The sequence below is a fragment of the Sciurus vulgaris genome (genome assembly GCF_902686455.1).
Source record: "Sciurus vulgaris genome assembly, chromosome: 5".
Lineage (NCBI taxonomy): Eukaryota > Metazoa > Chordata > Mammalia > Rodentia > Sciuridae > Sciurus > Sciurus vulgaris.
In genome coordinates, this window is record NC_136465.1 from 69,185,129 (window position 1) to 69,206,478 (window position 21,350).

Here is a 21,350-nt window from a genome sequence, read left to right on the forward strand (position 1 = left end):
TAGCCTGTATGGTGGTTTAACAAAAAGGAAGAAAAACTCAGAAGAATGTTATGTGTTTTCTTCTTTATTGTTTTATTGTGATTAAAATTTGTTAGAAAGTAATTATTTGATTCAACTCAAATATTAATACTAAAAACAAAGAGCTACTGTATGAGTAGTAAGTTCATCAATATTTAAAATGTTTTTAGCTATACCCAATCTGTTTTTCACATTGTTAAGTCTAAGTTGTCCATTTGTTTTCATTTAAAACCAAGATACTGTTTTTCTGCTAATCAGTACATATGTGTTCTTTGATACAAGATGTCAGCATGAATCACCTCTAAAGTCCTTTTTTGAACACTGCTTTGGCAAGCACTTAAAACCATTGCAGAAGAAAAGCATGTCACTACATGATGTGGTATGTGATGTGATCACTTTGAATTTGTGTGTCTGTGTGTGTGGTCATTCTGTTATCATTTTTCTTTATACACAGTTTGTGTTTAGTAATAACTGAGCAAAGCTTTCTTCTACTCCCTCCATCATCATTTCACTTTGGAGGTTTTACCAAAGAACTTATGACTTTCCAAGATTGCAGAATTTCCATAGTGTAGAGCACAGCTGTGCATTTTCAGAAGAAAGAAAATAAATACTTTAAGAGGTGAGCTTAGGAGATAGATAATGAGGGACTGGGGGTATGGCTTAGTGGCAAGAGCACTTGCCTAGCATGCAGGAGGTCCCCAGCACTGAAAAAAGAAGAGGATGAGAATGGAGGGGGCCAGCAGCAGAGTCTATTGGCTCAGTTTCAGCCTCAAATAAGTCTGAAAGTGTTTCCCACTTCTAACAAGAAGCAGCCTATAAACCATATGTAGCCACAAAGCACTGAAATTGAGTCAATAACCCCAATTAGGTCTTTGAAGAACTTCTCACCTCTGAATTTCTCTTCCCCAAAACTTAGGCTGCTGTGACTCAACCTGGATTTTTTAAAAAAATTTGATTCAACGTACTTCTTAAAAAACTTAGGTCAAAACATTTTTTAAATAACATATAACTTCATAAATACTCATACAGATGTTTGAATTATGTCACTAGGTATCATGGTATGTTAGCTTTTCATCACTGTAACCAAAATACCTGAGAACAACATAGAGGAGGAAAAGTTTATCTGGGGCTCATGGCTTCCAAGGTCTCAGTCCACAGATTGCCAGTTTAGACTTTGGGTCTAATGTGAGACAACACATTGTAGGTGGAAGAACATGGTGGAGTAGTGCTGCTCCATTCTTGGCAGCCAGAACCCTTCCAGGGCATGCCCCCAGTAGCGTACCTCCTTCAGTCATGCTCCACATGCCTACAGTTAGTCCATTCAAACTAGGATGGACTGATTGGGTTACAGCTGTCACAATCCAATCATTTCACCTCTGAACATTCCTGCATTGTAGCAGGAACTTTTAGGGAGATATCTCATATTCAAACCATAACATCCTACCCCAGGTCCCCAAAAACTCATGTCCATCTCACAATGCAAAATGTATTTAGTAGACTCCAGTAGTCTCATAGTCTTAACAGTTTCAGGATTACCCCACAATCCAAGTCCAAAGTAACATCTGAGACTCAAGGCAAATTCTTGACTCTAAGCTCCTATAAAATCAAAAGTAAGTTACATAGGCCCAGTATACAATGGCATAGAGTAAATATTCCCATTCCAAAAGGGAGGAATAGGATGATAGAAAGAAAGACTGGAACCAAAATAATACAGAAACCCAACCAAGCAAATAGGTCCTGTAACTTCACATACAACATGTAGGACACATGGTCGTGAGATATGCTCTCTATAGGGCATGGGCAATTCCACTCCTTTAGCCTTGCTGGTTGTGGTACACATGAGCTTTCTTTCAACCTGACTCAGCAGACAGTCCACATTACTGACATCTCTTAATTCCCAGGGTCTCCATTTTTAACTTTGGCCTCAGGGACAGCCTGCAGGAATTCTGACCTTGGTGCACTTTGCCTGAAATCTTGGTGGAAGTCTTCATGTCCCCTTACCTTATCATCCTGCATTCCTGCAGAATCATCACCATGTCAGTGACTCTAATATCTGCTGCCAACTCACACAGTAGCTGAGCCCCCTGAAATCATGGGGGCCTGTGCAGCTGAGCAACTTCCTAGGCCCCCTGAATGAGCAAGATGCCCCACAATCTTTTCTCAAAGAAATTTTCCCTTTTACATCCTTGAGCTTTCAAATGGGGATGGTCTTGCAATTTTGAGAGATACCCTGAAGCCATTATTTTCCTTTCATCTCCGTGCAAAGTACTTAATGTCTCTTTAGTGGCTATAATCACAATTTTCTTGGCCCCAGTTTTACATGCACTTTTCTGGACAAAGTTTTTATAATCCTTCAGCTCTTCTTTCTGCTCCTGATTCTCACAGTAAAGCTGCTAAAAGATAGCAATGTCTATGCCACCTCCTAAATGCTGTTCAGCCTTGAAATTTCATCTGCCAGAAAGTAACAAATGACTCTAGTTCACGCCAATAGAATACTTAATTCCCTCCATTAGGGAAACACCACGAGTATCACCTGCATTCCTATCAGCATTCTAGATTTCTGAACTCCCACCAGAATTGTCTACTAAGCTCCTCTTATAACATGCTAAAGCTTTCCCAGCCTGCACCTCTAAACCTTTCTAAACTCCTCCCACAAACTGTCTCCAGAGGCTTCTGAACACCATGGTCAGGTTAATTGTGGCAAGGACCCCACTTCTCAGTATCAATTTCTGTGAACCCTTTACTCGTCTTAGTAGGAATTGCTGTAGTGACACTTCCCAGATCATGGCATCAGTACTCCAGTTGCATCAGGATCACTGGAGGCTTATCAAAATGCGTCCAACCCCAGTATCTGATATATCCAGCAAGCCCAGGATGGGCTCTCAAATTTATATCTCTAGCAAATGCCTAAGATGATGCAGATTTGGGGGCCACACTTTGGAAGCCTTGGGGTCTTGAGTGCTTAGGGCTGCCTTAGAGAAGACATCCGCTCCTGTCCTGAGGTCTCTTTCTGCCTTTTAAGGGGTGGGAGAACCATTCCTAGCCTGCGCTCTGCCCTGACTTATCTGAATTTTAGCAGTGGGCTTGAGTGATTATAATCAATTAACCCAATTTGCCTACTGTTTTTGAATAGACAGTGTAGAAAAAGTGGTAGAATACTTATTTGGGGTTTGAAAACAATATTCAGAAATGAGAGTAAAAGAATGGCAGTTGCCCAGCCTGCCGTCATCCATTATCTCTGTTCTCAATATTTTTATACTGTCTCAAAAATTCTGGAAGGCCAAACTCACTGGAAATTCACTTTTTGGTCATGGACAGCCCCATGCCAAATTCCTAATGGTCTCAATAACAAAGTACACAAAGCCAGAGTCTTGTTCTGGGGAGTCCTTGGGCTAGGAGCAGTGGGTCCACCTTGAGGTCTGATGAGGAAGCTGTAGCGTGTACCTCCCAGCTGAGGCCTGTAGTGGAGAGAACTGCACCTTTCCAAGAGCTCAGCACCCCATTCCAAGGAAGTCCAGTGCTCAGGAATTACAAGTGCACTGTGACTGTGACAGCCTGCAGTACCCAAAACATGCCAACCCTCAATAGAGCTAATGATGAGAGAAAATTTAAGAATTTACCAGAGATTGAGAGGCAGTGTGGTATAATGCAAAGAACACTGAATTTGGGAGTCGAGATTTTTCTTCTAGTTCTTGTCCTGATTCTATCTGACTATGTAATTATTTCAGTTTTTGGGGTCCTCAGAATTTGACCTATAAAGGAGGAAGGATGGTACTAGTGACCTCCAGGATCCCTTCTAACTCTGATAGTCTTGAAGTATATAAAAAGTTATAAAATCTGTAGTATAAAAATCCAGCTCCCAATTAGATAGAGTCAAGGGGACTGGACCTGAAGGACTTGAACCTTGGGCTCTAGTTTAGGTGAGTAGAGAAAACAGGGACATCCTCTTTGTCTTCTGCTTTCTCATCTACCAAGGCAGCTCTGGCCCCCATGACCAGGACCACTTTTCCTCCTGATCCAGCCTTCAAGTCCTACTCCTGGACTTACCTGCCCAGAAATTTTTTAAAATTAATTATTTTTTGTGGTACTGGGGATTGAACTTAGGAGTGCTCTACTGCTGAACCATACCCCAGCCCTTTTTTTTTTTTTAAATTTTGAGACAGGGTCTAAGTTGCCAAGGTTGGCCTTGAACTTGGAATCCTCCTGCCCCAGCCTTTCCAGTCACTGGGATTATTTGTATGTGCCATGATGCCTGGCTCCCACCCTGATTTTAAACAGATGGTGTACTATCCCTGCAGTAGCTTCCCTTTGTGAGGAGCAAACACTGGGACTAGAGACACAAGGCTGAGGTCATAGGAGAGTATGGGATGTTTAGCATCTTCCCAGTCCTGCATGGGTTCTTGATCTTTCTTACTTTATGTCCTTTATCACCTCAAAGTTTATCATTTAACTTTTCTGAGCTATGCCATCAACTACAATATAGAAAGAATATCTGACTAACTTACAAAGATAAGGTTTCTGGACCCTAACCAAGGGCCCTTGATTTCAGTCTGTCCCATTCTCTGATGTATTAATCCAGAAACATCTGGAGGAACATTCTGCAAGAGAGACAGTTTGGGGAATTTGGGACAAAGACTGGGGGAAGCCCCAGGTAGATGGTGGCGGTGTAGGTTGAACTCATGATTTTGAACAATGCACTTTTTTTTTTTTTTTGGTGATGTTGGAAATCCATCCAAGAAATTGATGCTTGGGTATGCAAGGTAGGTGCCAAACCTTTGAGTTACACCCCCAGCCCTGTACACTTAACTGGATAAATTTGGTCTACCCTTTTCTTTGGAAATAAGCTTTTTACTGCTCTGGAACAGTTTTGAAGAACTTCACTTATTTATTCACACATTCATTTATTTAACTCACCAACACTGGGATTCCCTACCTTCAGGCCTTTGAAACATGGAGGCCTGCCCACTGGAGCAGAAGAAACCTGGGTGGGGGATATGAGCCAAGATCACTTTGGGAGCCTCAGGAAGTTCTTTCTCTGCTTCAGTGCAGCTGGGCAGATTGGGGGATCTCAGTGGCTGCTTCTCATTACTCATGCTGTAATGAATTAACTAATTTCTTCAAAGGAGTCCTCTTGGACTAGAATATTGAATAGATGTATGCCCTGGACCAGGGCAGACATGTTGCTATGGAAGGAATCAGGCAACTTAAAGTTCAAATGTATATCACTATGTAATCTTTGAAGAAGGGAAAGCAGGAAACAGAGAGTGTTTGTGAATGGGTGGAACAGGCTCACCCCTTCATTATGGGAATGAACTTGGTCCTGTGGGCCCCGGAGGGAGCATTCCAAACCCAGATCAAATGGGTCCCTTCCTGTTTGACACTTTCAGCAACTCCCACTACCCATCCTTTTCGTTCCCTTGTTCCCCATCCCATGTCCTCTTTGACCTCACCAGTTGCTCCTTTGCTAAGGGGCAAGTATGACCCAAATGAAGTCATTAGAGTCAGTGACTTACACTACTTCTGTGACTAAGATGTGAATGAAAGGATCTACTGCTCTCACTTCAAGGAATGAAACTTGAGTAGCACAGGCATGTTACCTAACCTCTCTATGCCTCAGCTTCCTTACCTGAAAAACAGGAGTAGGATCATGTGAGTACATATGAAAAGCACCTGCAGGTTCTGGCCACTGAGGAAGTACTTAGTGCCTTCTGTCTGTTGCCATTGTTACTCTTACTGTGGATGTTTGAACCATCCCTGGGAAGTCACTCGGTCCTGACTTTGCTGACTGTCTTTCTGCATTGCCTGGCAGCCCCTCACATCACAAAAGACTCTTCCTGCCCCTAAAATAGTCAGATCCAGTGCAGTGGCAAGGTGTCCTGGCAGTGCCTCTCATTTGAATGGGTTAATGTCATAGCATCCTGGAGACTTGGGAATCCCTATTTTCCCTACTGAACCCTGTATGTTCCAGTTTCTTTCCCAGTGGCAGGGACAGAGTCAGGGAACCACATTACTTTCCCACAAGGCTTTTTCACACAAAGTGAATAACTTTCCACATTAAATATTTAAATGTAGTAACTAATACTACCCTTCCCACACAAAGGCTTTCTGCATGTCATATAATTATTCTTTTATCATACATAGTAACTCTGCAGTGCTCAAGCACCAGGCAGGAAAGAAACCTGTCACAATGTTGTAACAATATGCAAATCTCTGGGTGTAGGAGCTGCAGTGAGGAGGACTGTCCTCGACGTACACATTTGTGCCTGTCTGCTCTGCACTATGTGCTTCCTGTACCCTGTAGGCCCTCCACAAATAAATAATCATCAGGGCAATGCCAACTCTCCAATCAAGTCCTAAGAAATGGCAGGAACTGCACCCACACAGCACAGGCCTCCTGGTTCTGTGCTGATGTTGGAGTCCCTGAGGGGTGGGAGGAGTAGCTGTGTCCCTTGCCCAGGCACTTCCTTTCCTTCTCTTTTCTGCTTCTTTTAACTAACTTGCGTGGTGAGTTTCTGGGCCTAAGGGGTTTCTGAGAGACATTGTGGTATCCTAATAATTAGATAAGTAGGTTTTAACTAAGATTCAGTAGGAAGCTGAATCTGAAGTTGCACTTTAGCCTAAGACAGTGGTTCCCAGTGTGGGGATAGCACTGGCCTCCAGGGGGCGTCTTGGAACTCAATAGAAGCACTGCAATGATTCCTTGAGGAAAAAACTGGCATTTAGTGTTTAGTGGGCAGGGACAAGGGTGCTGTATGTCTTGCAGTATGTGGGACAGCTCTGCCCAGTGAAGTGTGGTGTGTCCCATATGACTTTTGAAAGATATTTATGTAGGGTGCTATAAGGCAAATAAGGTTTACTGGGTATAATTTCAGCATGGAGAGCAGGATGTGACCTGCTCTAAGTTACTCCATATTTTATAGAATAGCAGCTTTCAGACTGTGAGTAGTCCTGAGTTGCCCCATTTTATAAAGTTTTCTCTGAGATACTCCATTTTGAGTGTAAGCTCTAAGGCAGAATGATTTGCCTATTTATCTGGGCAAATAGCAACGATATGTTGAACATTAAGGCCATATAAAAAAGAACATTCCATGTACAAACAGAGAAGCAACATGTATCCCATTTGTTTACAATTAAAAAAATAGATAGTGCCTTTAAAAAAAGAACATTCACAACACTATCATAAGGCACAAACAGAAAAATGAATAAATAATACTAATAAAAATTATCATCTCTGAACTTATTGAATTAAATTGGAAACATATGGATGCATTGGTATATCAAACCCATGTCAGGGAAATCAGGCCAACAAATGATGCAAACCTCTTGCATAAAAGGAGAGGTACCTAACTAACTTCCCAGGCTCCAGGGCTCCTTGGTCTTCCTGGTTGACCTGGCCCACTTTGAAACTGCCTGCTGTTGGAACCCTCACCTGGAATGGCTCCTTACCCTGAACAGTGCCTTGCCTTGAACAAGTTCACACCTCAAACATGTTCTGTGGGGTTTTAAAATCTTCTCTGACCACCTGCTGTGACTCTTTCCTCTTTATTATATGTAACAACTATCTCCTTTGGCTTTCAGTTCTGCCTCTTTAAATTCTGTGGCCTCTCTTAACATTTTCTGAGCTGTTTTATAACCTATATATCATTGTTTAAACTGTGAGGTGTGACTTGAGTGATATAGACATTATCAATTAAAGTTGGTATGGAATAAATAACTTGTAATTGCTATGCTCATGGCTGCCAAGTGACTCATGAATACTCAGTGAATTAAAGCTGACGAAATATTAATCAATAAGCTTCAACATTGTGGAAAGACACAAACATGTCCAGTTTATTTTAACGGCATAGCTCACTCATAATATTTAGCTTTTAGTATAAGATCTCTTATCTTTGTTCTTTCTTTGTCTTCTAATTTTATGGGAAATGAAGTCTTACTCCTACTAAACATAAACTTTTCCAATTGCATTGCAGTTAAGAAATTACATATTTTTGTAATATGTGCATAATTGTAAATTTTATGTCAGGAAAATTAAGGAGGTATTATAAAGTATTTGTCGCAAAAATGGGGACTTTGGGTCCAGAAAGGATTTCAGACCACTAGCCTAAAAAGATGTCTAAACCTTCATATAATTTTAATTTTAATTTTTAATTTTTTGATACTATGAATTGAACCCAGAAGTGCTATTTTGAGACAGGGTCTGACTTAGTTGCTTAGGGTCTCACTAATTTACTGAGGCTGAACTTGAACTTGCCATTCTCCTTCTTCAGCCTCCCCACATACAATTTTTAAAAGGAAATACTCTTGCTTTCCAATCTTGAGGGTTTTTTGGTAAGTTGGATTTTCCAGGTCAGTGAGGAAATACAAAACCATGCAATCCTCTGTACTGCTCATGAGATGTAAATACGGGAAAAATCAAACACATTTCAGAACTCTTCTCCCTCCCTGGATGGCAGGGTAGCATTCTGACCTGTCTCTATCCTTGCTCTGTTTCTTCTCCACAGCTGGGATTTGCTTACTCAGATTGTCATCCTAAAAAATAGTATTTGCCTATTCATTTCTCATTTTGGCCTTTCCTGGATCTCAACCTCCAGACTCCTTTCCTGTTTCTTCCCTTCTCCACTTTCCTGCCTATTCTGCCCATTTTTCAATGTCTCTCCCAGGACAAGGGGGCTTTTGGACAATATTCTTGGAGTTTATACTTCAGAGGGAAATATATGGCACTAAAATATATGTCCCGTATGAACTCCAGATTTTAATAGCCTACATGATAGTTTAAAACCAAATAGATCTTCTAGCTCCCCCATTAGGCTGGTTTCTTCTTAGCCTCCTAAATTTCAGCATCAGTGCATCCACTCAGGGACAAGCCTAGAGCCTTTGAGCCATCATGGATACCCCTTCTCTATCCTTGAATCTGATTCACCATCAAATAATGTCACCATGATGTCAACCTCTCTTCATCTCTACTGTTCACCTGTTTTTCTAGCAAGTTCCTAACAGCTTGTTCTCTTACCCCAAAACACAGCATCCTTCAGTAAGCAGCCAACATGTTGATTCACAGATTATATAAGTCCCCCACTTAATTCCTGGTTCTCTGCAGCTTCCAAGGGCAGTCAGAGTCAATCTACATCCCATCCTTTGATGTTGAAGGGCCTCTGCCCACTCCCCCTTCTCATTCATTACTGTCAGTTCCCAAAACAGTTGGTCCCTACCCTAGGACCTTTGCTCTTTCCTGTCTGAAATAATCTTCTTCTGGTTCCTTTTCAATCTCCAGGGCTCAAACTAGTGCCTTCCCTACCATCTAATCTATAAAACAGGTAACTTTTTTCACTTCTCACTTTGGGTAAAGTTAATTTGAATTCTAGTTCAGTTCAATATTGTATTGAATTTATGGATCAGTTTGAGGAGGAATGACATCTGAATAATGCTGAGTTTTCTAATTCATGAAATACCCCTCTAGTTTATATTCACTTCCTCTCTATAAAATTTTAGTTTTCTCTGTAGAGATCTCAGTCAATTTTTATAAGTTTTATTTCTAGGCAGTGGACATTTTTCAGTGTGTATCATAAAAGATATATTAATTTTCCCCATCTTTGCTGATATACTCCAGCTCATGTTGGTAGGGCTATCTATTTAGTTACTTTTAGATTAGTTGAACCCAACCTTTTTCATGCTGACCAGCTTTTGGTCTTCCCTAATTTTGTAGAGCCCAAGTACCATGTTACCTAGTACTCTATCTTCTACTTCTAAGAAAGGAATTTCCTCTGGCTTCTATTAGATATTCAAATAAATACTACTGTTATCCATCCCACCTTCTTCAGAACATTCCCACAGATTCTTAACATTTGTGGGGTGCTGAATTTTTCTAAACTAGTTTATGTTCATCTCTAGGTTTTTTGTGAAATTTTTTTTGTGTGTATGTGAATAGAGTATGAATTTAAGGGGTTGGACATTGATTTTAGTGCAAGGATTTACTTGAGTAAGTTCATTTTCCATGGAGATGTGAGGGAAACAAAAATGAATAAGTTGGGACATCAACCACAATGAAAAAGCAAAGCTGCTCAACAGAAAGATCGACCCACCAACCAGTCAGAGACAGAAAGGATAGAGAAGAAAATAAAAGCAGTGACTTCAGATAACTTGCCTCTGATTATGATTTAAGTCAATTTCTGTAGTTTGAATGTTGAATGTCCCAAATATTAAGAGTTTGACCCCTTACTCCATGTGGCCTTACCATTCAGTATAAGGACCACTCTGGATCAGAGGTTCTTTGCTTTTATGGGGTCATAGAATCTTTTAAGAATCTGATGAATGTTTAAGTCCTATGTATAGAAAATGGGCACAGCCCACATGCACACACATTTACATAAAAGTTCATGCAGTACACAGACACCTTGAAGCTCATCTCTGGTTCATTTGTAATTGTGTTCCTTTGGTTTCTTGGTTAGGATATTTTGTCAGTGATTCTCAAACCTGGCTATACATAGAATTACCTAAAGAAGCTTTATTATTATTATTATTATTAATTATTTGAGATGGGGTTGCAGCCCAGAGGTGTTTTACGACTGAACTACATATCCAATCCTTTTAAAATTTTTTCTATTTTGATTTTTAAAATTTTGATATGTTAATTTCTATTTTATCCAGCCTTATTATCATTTTTTTCCTTTCAAAGATTGATGGCTCTTTCCTTTCATCAACTCCCTTGCTCAATGGTTCCTTCCCAATAAAGTTTTGCAGTTCTTTTCTGTCTGCCCCCCCCCCTTCCTTACCCAGGCCTTCTCACCACATAGAATATCTCCTCCTGATCTCATCTTATTACATGAGACTTAACTCTAAGTTTTTAAAATGCTGGTCTCTCACGGTCTCTTCAACTTCCTACCCATGTTGTTTCTCCCATATGCCAACACTGTATGGGATGAGTTGGGGAGGCAGGGGATGGGGAAAGATCATAATATATTTAGTGCCTATTATAATACTAGCACTGTGATTAGGCATGTTATTTTGTATGCACAGAGTAGATGCATCAACATGGATATGCATAACAGCATGGATAGAAATAACAGCAACCATTTTTTATTTTTCAACTTACACAGTCCTTTAAAATTATAATTATTAGTGAATATTAGTTTTATAAAATAATGAGCTACTTTGTGACATTTTTCATACATGCATATAATATACTTTGACCATATCCACCTTCCTTATTACCCTTTTTTGACTCTCCTCCCCCTCTCTCTTTCCTGATAGTCCCCCATCTGTTTTTTTTTTTTTTTCGTAGATTCTACATATGAGAGAAAACATGCAATATTTGTCTTTTAGAGTCTGGCTTATTTTACTTAACATGAAGATCTCTAGTTCAATCCATTTTCCTGGGAATGTCATGATTTTATTCTTCCTTATGACTCAGTAATACTCCATTATGTATATATATCATATATTCTTAATCCATTTGTTGATTGGCTGATTTCATAACTTGGTTATTGTGTATAGTACTTCATTAACATGGCTATGTATGTATCTATATTGCATGCTGATTTTGATTTCTTCAAGTACATACCCAGGATTGGTATAACTGGATCATGTTGTAGTTATATAGTTTTAGTTTTTAAGGAAGCTCCATACTGATTTCCTTAGTGACTGTACTAATTTACAATCCCACCAACAGTGTATAAAAGTTACCTTTTCCCTGTATCCTCCCCAGCATTTGTTATTTTTTGTTTTCTTGATAATGGCCATCATGACTGGGGTAATGTGGAATCTCAATGAAGTTTTGACTTGCAATTCTGTGATAGTTAAAGATGTTGAACACTTTTTCATATGTTTATTGGCTATTTGTACTTCTTTTGAGAAATGTCTTTTCAAGATACATAGATCAGTGGTACAGAATAGAAGACACAGAGACAAACATACAGACACAGTCGTCACATCTGATCCTTGATAAAGGTACCAAAAAATATTCACTGGAGAAAAGACAGCCTTTAACAAATGGCTTTGGAAAAACTGGCTATCCATGTGTAGAAGAATGAGACTAGATTCTCATCTAGTTCAGCACAAAAATCAACTCAAAATGGATCAAAGTCCTTGGAATTAGACCAGAAACTACGCAACTAGTAAAATAAAATATAAGGTCAACTCTCCAGAATATAGACACAGGCAACAACTTTTCAATAGGACCCCTAAAGCTCAGAAATAATGCTGAGTTTAATAAATGAGAAAAAAATCTTCATAGCAAAGGAAACAATCTTAAATTGTAAAGAAAGAAGCTAAACAATGGGAGAAAATCTTTCCTAGCTACTCTTCTGACAGAGGAATAATATGTAGAATATATAAAAAACTCAACACCAGAAAGAAAGAAAGAAAGAACGAAAGAAAAAAATCAAATAGGAACATGCCTACCTTGGCCTTGGTACTATCAGACCCACCCTTTGTCTTTACTACAGAGGGCAGTGCCACCAACCACTGTGCCCTCCACAGCCTGAGCTCCCCACTTTTTAAACTTCTCATTGAAACTTGCTTCAGTTTTAGGATTCAACCCATGTCTGGGGCCATACTCCATTCCAGGGACCTCTTCTCTCCACCTAGGCTGTCCCATGAGGTTCAGGTGTCTTGCTTCTATTTCTAGTATCTGCCCCTCCAGTGATGAGCCCATCCATCCTGACTTCAGGACCCAGCTTCCCTGCCCACACCCCAGGAACAGCTGCAGGCACCTGGGTTTGCCATGCCTACTCATGCCAGGTGGCCCCACAGTTTTCTCCTTCCATGCAACTCCAGCCACATTTTCAGTGTTGACAGATTCGGTCTTACTTGTGTGCATGCTCACTGAAACAGACAAAGGACACTGGGCAAGGGGATTGGGGGTGAGAAGAGAAAGGGGAACAGACGAGCATTAGTGTGTGACTCACAATTCTGGTACTGAGTGCTGGCTGGGACAAAGTAGCCAGAGCCTCTGCTGGCCCATCTGTGGGATCCAGGCCAAGTTCAGGACTTTTCTTGACTGACTACCTAGAGAGTATTTTGCTGCCAAAGACATGGTAAACTAATTGGAATGTGGGAGGGCATCTGTCAATCATTTTACCTTATAAGACACATCTGGAAAAAACTGACCATTGAGTCTTTTCTCTACCCTGAACCCTGTGGCCCCAGAAAAGCTGTGGAAGCTTTCCATTGGCATCTCTTACTCACTATAAAAAGAGGAGTTTTCATGAAAAGGCTTTAACCCTCTACTTTCCACCCACCAATTCTAAGGGATGCCATTCAAGATCAGGGTCCAGATTTATTTGTAGAAAGGACTTTTTTATGATAGCCCACCCATACCACTCTTTTTTAAATTTTATTTTTTAGTTGTAGGTGGACATAATACACTTATTTTTTGAAGATCAAACCCAGGGTTTCAAACATGCTAGGCAAGTGTGCCACCACTGAGTCACAAGCCCAGATCTAGAAAGAATATTTTTGATGCCTACATGAACTACCAGATGGATCTGAGGACATTCTGGCAGTGCACACTGGTCCTCCCTCAATGACACTTAGAATGATACCTGAAATGGCAAACTTTAAGTGGATGGCCACTACCAGTCATGTGCTGAGACTCACACTAGCACTATAGACATTAGGAATGGAGGCGCTGGACTGTGAAATCTACCAAATTAGGTTTAAGTGTGGCCTGAGGAAAGCCTGCAGGGATACCATCCCCCACCATTCTTCCAGTAATTCTGATAATCCCCATCTCAGCAGGTTGACTTATACATAAACCATCTAATTCCACAAGAGCCAACCTGTCCAGTCAATATCCAGCCTCTTGCCAAGGCAACAGTGGGCTACATTTCCCAAAAAGAGAGTCTTCCAGCTTGGAACCTAGCTTGGTAGCTTAGAAGAAGCAATTTCTTTTGTTTTTGCTTATTATTTTAAATAAAAGTTTAAGTCAAAGAATTCCGTCACCTTTTTAATATGACATAAGTTTCTTATTTTAGTCAGTGCTTGTTCATAAGGGTGACTGGTTTAGCTCTTCCAGATTTTCTTATCTGCTGAGAAAAAGCACTAGCCCTCACAGTCACAGAATCTGAAATTGGATGAAAAGTCTCCACAGGCCTTCCATAGTCCAGGAAAGGACTTCTGGTGATTATATAGATAATACAATAGGGATGGACTTTTCTCAGTTTCTTTTCTTTTGGATGAAGACAAGCCAGATGTGTGAGAAGAGACTCAGTTCAAGGACATGGAAGATACAAAGTCTATGACTTAACATATGCTTGATTATCAATTAGAAAAGACCTCTCCAACTTAGGACACTCCTGACACTGGAAACCACACAAATCACCCTGTGGGAGGAGCATTAGCTCTAGGCATGGTCAAGTATAACATTCCTTGGTATATTTGGGTCTGTAATCCCTGAGGATTTATACACCCAATTGTGGGCATCCACCATGAAACACTAGGCAATGATTTGAGAGCTCAGTTGGCCTGGCTGTCTGTAGCTGTGGTCATTAGAGGGAGAGTCTCACAGAACATTTTCCTTTTTTTCCCCAAAGGAACTGAACTCTCTATAAAACTAAAGACTGTCTCTGGACAGCTTCTTCTATTAAAACAAATCCCCATGTCATGGATCTGCTTCATGTTGGGTCAGTACATCAACACTCATGTTTTCCTTAAAAATAAAAGAGGTCTCACTTAACCCCCAGGATGCCCACATGATATAAGGCGTGTGTCCAAAAACAGCCAAATCCATCATGTGAATAACAAATAACCCTAGAAGGGGTTTTAGTAAGCATTTGAGAATCAGAGCAATTTAAGTTTTGGTAATGAAGAAAAAGGTCACAAATTTACCTGGCAATAAATCCATAAAGGAAATAGCAAACAGAATCTTCTTAGGCAATCCTCCCTTATCTTCCCCTTCCTCCCTTTCTTTCATACCATGCCGGAAGCTGGGGGAGATAAGTAGAGAATCATCCACATCTGAAATCTGGGCCTGCCCTGTCTTTCTGTATCCTGACTCACTGAGAGGCATCACAGCAAAGTTCCATGTGTTAAAATGAGGAATGAATTTGAGGAGAGGTGGTCAAATCTACCTTGTTTTGAATCTTTTGGTTGCCCAAAACAGCTTTGATGTTGTCCTGGATGGGCCATTGGGAGGTTATCCTGGGACAATTAATAGGAATAGCTGGCCTCTTAATGAGATTTGCTAAGAGAAATGCCAGTCTTTATTATGCACCACAAGTGGTAGCCTGTTCCCCAAGCTCAGAACTTCCACTACTGTCCATCTTTTATCTTGCTTGTTGGGAAGGTGTTGAGGCATCAGGACCAGGCATCCTTGGAAGCAGCTGAAGGAGATGAAGGTGTTTCTGACACAACCTGAACATACATGGTGTGTGGTAGATGCTGTAAGGAACCAAGGGCTGAGTCCTGGGACAACCAGCCTGCTGGGACCTTATTGCATAGCTCCTAAGCACTCCCAGTGAAATCTGGCCTGTTGTTTAATTGGCCAGATACCCATTTTATATGAATGATATAACTAGTACTTTTTCTCAAATTACTAATCAGAATTATATAGAACAAACCAAAAAATTCTTATTTCCTACCTCCCTGACTCTGATCTAGAATCTAAAACTCCCTATTATTTGGCTGTCCTGTCTATTATGGGTTGAATAATGTCCTCCAGAAAATTCATATGCCAATATCCTAAACCCCTATACCTCAGAATGTGACTGTATTTGAAGATAGTGTCTGAAAGAAATAATTAAATTAAAATGAGGTCATGAGGGTGGGCCCTTAATTCAGTACAACTGATTGGTATTCTTATAAGAAGAATAAATTTGGACAGACGCACATATAGAAGGAAGACCACATGAAGAAGACAGTCATCTGCAAGTCAAGAACTCAGGCCTAGAACTGATCTTTCCCTCATGGCTTATAAGGAACCAACCTCATCTATACACCTTGATCTAAGACATCTGCCTCCAGGACTGTGAGAAAATTGTTGTTGTTGAAGTCTGTGGTACTGTGTCAGGCAACCCCAGGGGACTAAAATGTTATCTCTGATGTTGTCCTGGATGGCCATTGGGAGGTTATCCTGGGACAATTAGTAGGAATAGCTGTCCATTATTTCCTGTTGCTTCCTACAGAATGTCTCTAACCATGTCAGGGTGCACTCCTCATTGTCCCTTGACTGTGCCATCTTTATGCCAACTCTGGGCTTTGGTCCACCTGGTGTCACATACCATGCCTTCTCCCAGAAGTGCCAGACCTCCTCCCCTCACCTATCAGGGGTCAGCAAAGCACAGACCTTAAGCCACATCCAGCTTGCCCTCTAGTTTTGTAAATAAAGTTTTACTGGGCGTATCCATGGCCATCCATCTGGCATTGTGTGGCTGCTTCCATGTTACAGAGCCGAGCAGCAGGAGAGACCATGTGGTGCCTGCAAAGCCTAAAATATTTACTGCCTGACCCTTCATAGAAAGAGGCAGCTAATCCCTGATCCATGGAAATCTCATCCATTCCTGGAGGCTTCCAGAACTCTCTATTGCCCACCAAATTCCTTCTTCCAATCTCCTGCAACACTGTGAGTGAGTAAAAACATGAATTCAAGTTTTAGATCCACTCTATCCCGGCCAAATGACTCTGGGTAATATTTAAATTTCTGAGCCAAGTTTCTTCACCTATCAAAAGACAATGATATTATTCACTCAAAGAGCTTTGGGTAAAAGGAATAATATTTGTAAAAGAACTTTGCAAAATTATAAGCATATAAATATGCTAATATCAAAACTAAATTTAAACTGTTTTTCTTAAACTTTGTTCTATTTCACAAGTATTAGGTTTGTCTCCCTGACTAAACTTTAAGTTTCTCAAGTCCAGAGGCTTTACTTAAGAATTCTGTGGATTCTGATTCTGATACTATGGAACTATAGTTACACTTTTTATCTTTGGCAAGTTTTAAGTGTTCTCCTATATGCTCCCTTTATGTCTTTCCTCAATCTCCATCCTTCTCCACCATGCCCGGTACCCTGAGATTTGACTTCTGTAAACCCTATCAAGGAATTCTCCTTCACTGGGCCTCCTGTTATGGTTGGCCAAGGGGTAGCACTAACATGGCAGAGAAGGACTGGTCTTGAGTCCAGGGCTCTCTGGCCTCATCAGGCAACTACTGAAATAGCTTTGCTCAAGCCCATATCTATAGGGCTAATGATAACAACTGGTGATGTAGGTACTACAATAGGGCTGCCTTAGCCCTGTGGCAGGTGGAATCAGACATTCTGATTGTAGTTACTGCCCCAGGAGAATCTTTTAAGGGGAACTATGGTATGTTCCATCTACTTTACTTTTCTCTTGCAGAAAAAACAGCATGGGAACTTATTCCTCACTATTTATTATTATATTATATATGTTATATAATATTATATTATATAGCATATTATATGTATATAATATATTATAATAAAAGGGTAGACTTGGCATTGGGTATACCTGAATTCAGATCCTGGATCTTGTCAGCTGCTTGTTTTCATCATCATAAAATGGGTACATATACTATGTCCCTCATGGGGTTAAGTCAGTTAATGTATGTAAATTACATGAGAGGGTAGCTGGCACATGTGGTGAATAATCAAAAACAAAACTATTATTAATATTAATATTATTAAGGTGTAAATGTCTGATAATACTGTTATACACTCTGAGGGGACAAGATTTTAAATGACTGGGCTGGACTGGAGAGGGATTAGGGACACACATCAACCTTGGGAGCTAAAAGAATGTCCACTCTCCAATCTAAAAATAGTACTATGCCTTAAAATTTGGGCTTCCAAAGGAGTCCTGAACAGACAGGCCATCATAGTCCATGACCAGAAGATCCCTGTCTCTATACTGGACAAATTTATAAAGCCCTTTTCTAATCACAAGAGAGAAGGAGGGAATGAAAGAGAACTGAGAATGTGCTAGGGTCACTAAGAAAAGAAGAGCACAGATTGGAGGTTGCAGTCCTGGAAAGATTCCCCTTATTTAATAATCCTGTCCAGGGCCTCCTTGCAGGTGACTCTCAGAAGACAGGAAGAGCAGGAAGCAGAGCAGCACGCTTAGATGCATGGACTCTGATCTAGGTGACTTTGAATCCTGGCTCTTCCCCTTTGGAGCTATGTAACCTTGGCACATATTACTTCAGACCTCCATGGTTTGTTTAGTCAAGTCAAGGGAACAAAGAATGTGGGCCCAGACTGAAATGTCCAGATAAGTATAATCTTAGAGGACACTGGTCCTCTTTCTCTCTGCCATACTAGAAACTATGGAAAGCTGGTGTTATCTGTAGAAACTGGTTTGTTGCATATACACCAAGACAGTTGCTGAATGCTGGTCATACAACAGAACAAAGCAAGTTAATGAAGTCACTGTGTAGCTTAACCTATAAAACCTTTTTCCCTGTGGCAACTGCCACACAACAGAGAACATTGGCAAGGACAGGTGCTATTTGTCCAGTCATCCACCACTGGACTTTATGGTGAACTGTTGTGAGGGATGGAGGCATGACTTATCCAGTCCATTGCCACTGGACCTTTTCTATAAGAAAGTTTCAGCAAAACTTATGTCTTCTACAGTTTTGGGGGATAGTTTCTTTAGTCTTTTTGCAGTCTGTCCTCAACACAACTGTGCTGAAGAGCATATACCATGTGAATTGCATAATGAGTGATTTTGAAGTGTATCATGGGCATTATAGATGTCATGAGATTTTGAAGCTCCTATGAAAGAGTTCTGATGCTTTTGTTTCAGCAGGTGATGAGCCTGTTTAATTTCAGGCTGCAAGTCTGACCAGACTTCTGTGGCTTGTGATTCAACACCAGGTCTGGTTCAAAGCCTTTGCTATTGAGTTTGTGCCCCCAGTGGCCAGTCATTTATGTGGTCTGTTCTGTATTTCAGTTCTTAAAGGACAGGATGTGCTGTTTAAGGAGACTCTGGTAAGCTCAGGAGTTCATAAATGATCAAGAACTTAACATACTGTGAAAATCTGGGGTTTCTGAGAACTGCTTTCCCACCATGCTTGTGTGGAGGGTTTCCTTGAGACTGAGTGAACATGGAGGAAATCAGAGCCAAGACATCAAATGAGAGAGAGATCCTTGAGGACATTTGCCCCAGCACTGTGTAAAAGCAGCTCAAGTACTGAGTTTTCAATTGCATGAGCTAATTTTTTTTTAGTTTAAAAAATTCTCCTTTTAATAATAAGGTAACCCCAGTTCACTATAACATGTTTACTTTGAAAGTTTTTTGACCTTTTGATTCTGTTAAAATAACCCTTAGCTTAAAACATAAATATATGTACAGTTGTATAAAAGCATTTTTTCATTATACCCTTATTTGATAGTTTTGTTAAATGTTTTATTTTGATTTTTACTTTTGAAAAAATCTCTGTTAAAAACAAAGAAAAAACAGGGAAAGGCGAACAATTTAGTCTGCCAAGCTCTTCTCCTTGGTGTTCTGGGCCTGGGTGGCAGCCCTTACCACTCTGTGGGGAAGACATATAAGGAATTTGCATAAGACAGCTGTGCAGAATGGTGCTAGAGGAGCCTTGTTTGTGCACAGGGATACTCCTGAGAATAAACCAGATATCCCACTTGATTTCACACCAGAAATCTATAAGAGGATAGAGGCAATTATAAAATCTATCCAGAAGGGCATAAAGCAGCAGCTGTAATTCTAGTCCTGGATTTGGCCCAAAGGCCAAATGGGTGGTTGCTCATCTCTGCTGTGAACAAGGTTGCAGAAGTTTTACAAGTACCTCCAATGAGAGTATATGAAGTAGCAACTTTTTATACAATATATAATCAAAAGCCAGTTGGAAAGTATCACTTTCAGTTTTGCACTACCACACCTTGCATGCTTCAAAACTCTGACAGCATACTGGAGGCCATTCAGAATAAGCTTGGAATAAAGATTGGTGAAACTACACCTGACAAACGTTTCACCCTTAGAGACCTGGGATGTTTGGGGCCTGTGTGAATGCACCAATGGTTCAAATAAATGACAACTACTATGAGTATCTGACACTAAAGGATATTGAAGAAATTATTGATCAGCTCAAAGTGGGCAAAATTCCAAATCCTGGGCCAAGGAGTGGATATTTCTGTTGTGACCCAGCTGGACGTCTTACCTCTTTGACTGAACCAACCAAAGGACCTGGCTTTGGTGTGCAATCAGGCCCTTAATTTATATTCAACTGTAAATATATTATTGCAGGAATAAAATATTATCTACATTAAAAAACAAGAAAAAAAACACTTGAGCCAATAAATATTTCTTTTCTTTAATTTGTTTGCTTCATTGAATCCTAAATTTCCTCTAACATCAACATGATTCCTGAATGGATTTGGATTTGAGGGTGAATCTTTTTCCATCTCTCATATATGAATTTTCTCCATTTGAAGGATAGAGAAAAGAATAATTACCTTTAGCTGGGAACACACACAAGTTGTCATGAAGGAAGCTGAGTTTGTACTGTGCTAGGGTTTCCAAACCTGTGAAGGACTAAGGACTTTCCAGAGGTGGAAAGAGTAAGAACAGAGACAAATGTGATAGTATTTGGTGCATCCCTACAACCCATTGGTGCAGAAATACAATACCCAAGATTGTCGAGAGGTTGAGGCAGGAAGATATTTGAGAGGGACTGTTGAAAGAGCTTGAAGGTTTGCCAGGTGGCCTAAAGAAGTATTATAGAAGAAGATTTTAATCATCAAAGGTTTTGCAAGAAAAAAAGTCAAGATTTTTCACTTAGTTTTTAGATAATCCTGTTAACAGCCTAAAGAAATAATTAAATTAGGAAAGATGGGGATAGAAAGCAAATTAGGATCTTCTCGTAGGCCTGGTGAGAAATGTTTACAATGCAAATACAGTAAGAGCTTCAGAAGGGATAAAACTCTGATACCCATCTTGGAAATCAGGATAGTTTCCTTGCTCCCCCTGTTTGAAGATTAACACCTGAGAAATGCCGAGGCAAGCTATTGCAGTCACCCTTTTCACTGCTGTGATTAAAAGTCCCAACAAGAACAATTTTAGAGGCAGAAAAGTTTATTTAGGGGCTCATGGGTTCAGAGGTCTCAGTCCATTGGCAGCTGCTTCCATTTCCAAGGGTACCAGGTGAGGCAGATCATTATGGCAGAAGAGTATGGCAGATGGAAGTAGCTCACATGATGATCAGGAAGCAGAGAGGCACTCCATTTGCCAGATACCAAATATATACCCCAAAGGCACACCCCCAATGACCCACCTCCTCCATCAGACCCTGCCCACCTCAGTTACCACTTAGTCAGGGGAGTCACTGTGTTAAGGCCCCATCACTCCATTTTGTCTGTTTT

The 21,350-nt window shown here is 40.4% G+C and overlaps 1 protein-coding gene, 1 long non-coding RNA gene and 1 pseudogene across 3 annotated transcripts in view; 2 read left to right on the forward strand and 1 right to left on the reverse strand.

Annotated features, from left to right (window-relative positions):
- Positions 1–21,350, reverse strand: part of LOC306661376 (voltage-dependent L-type calcium channel subunit alpha-1C-like) — a 448,729-nt gene that overhangs the window by 88,908 nt on the left and 338,471 nt on the right. The window lies entirely within an intron of this gene.
- LOC306661381 overlaps positions 1–21,350 on the forward strand; it is a 448,014-nt gene that overhangs the window by 35,356 nt on the left and 391,308 nt on the right. The gene's annotated exons all lie outside the window — the stretch shown is intronic.
- On the forward strand, positions 16,627–20,271 carry LOC306662198 (NADH dehydrogenase [ubiquinone] flavoprotein 2, mitochondrial-like; annotated as a pseudogene). Its single transcript has 3 exons — positions 16,627–16,636; positions 18,922–18,959; positions 19,460–20,271. The product of its transcript is annotated as an NADH dehydrogenase [ubiquinone] flavoprotein 2, mitochondrial-like (transcript).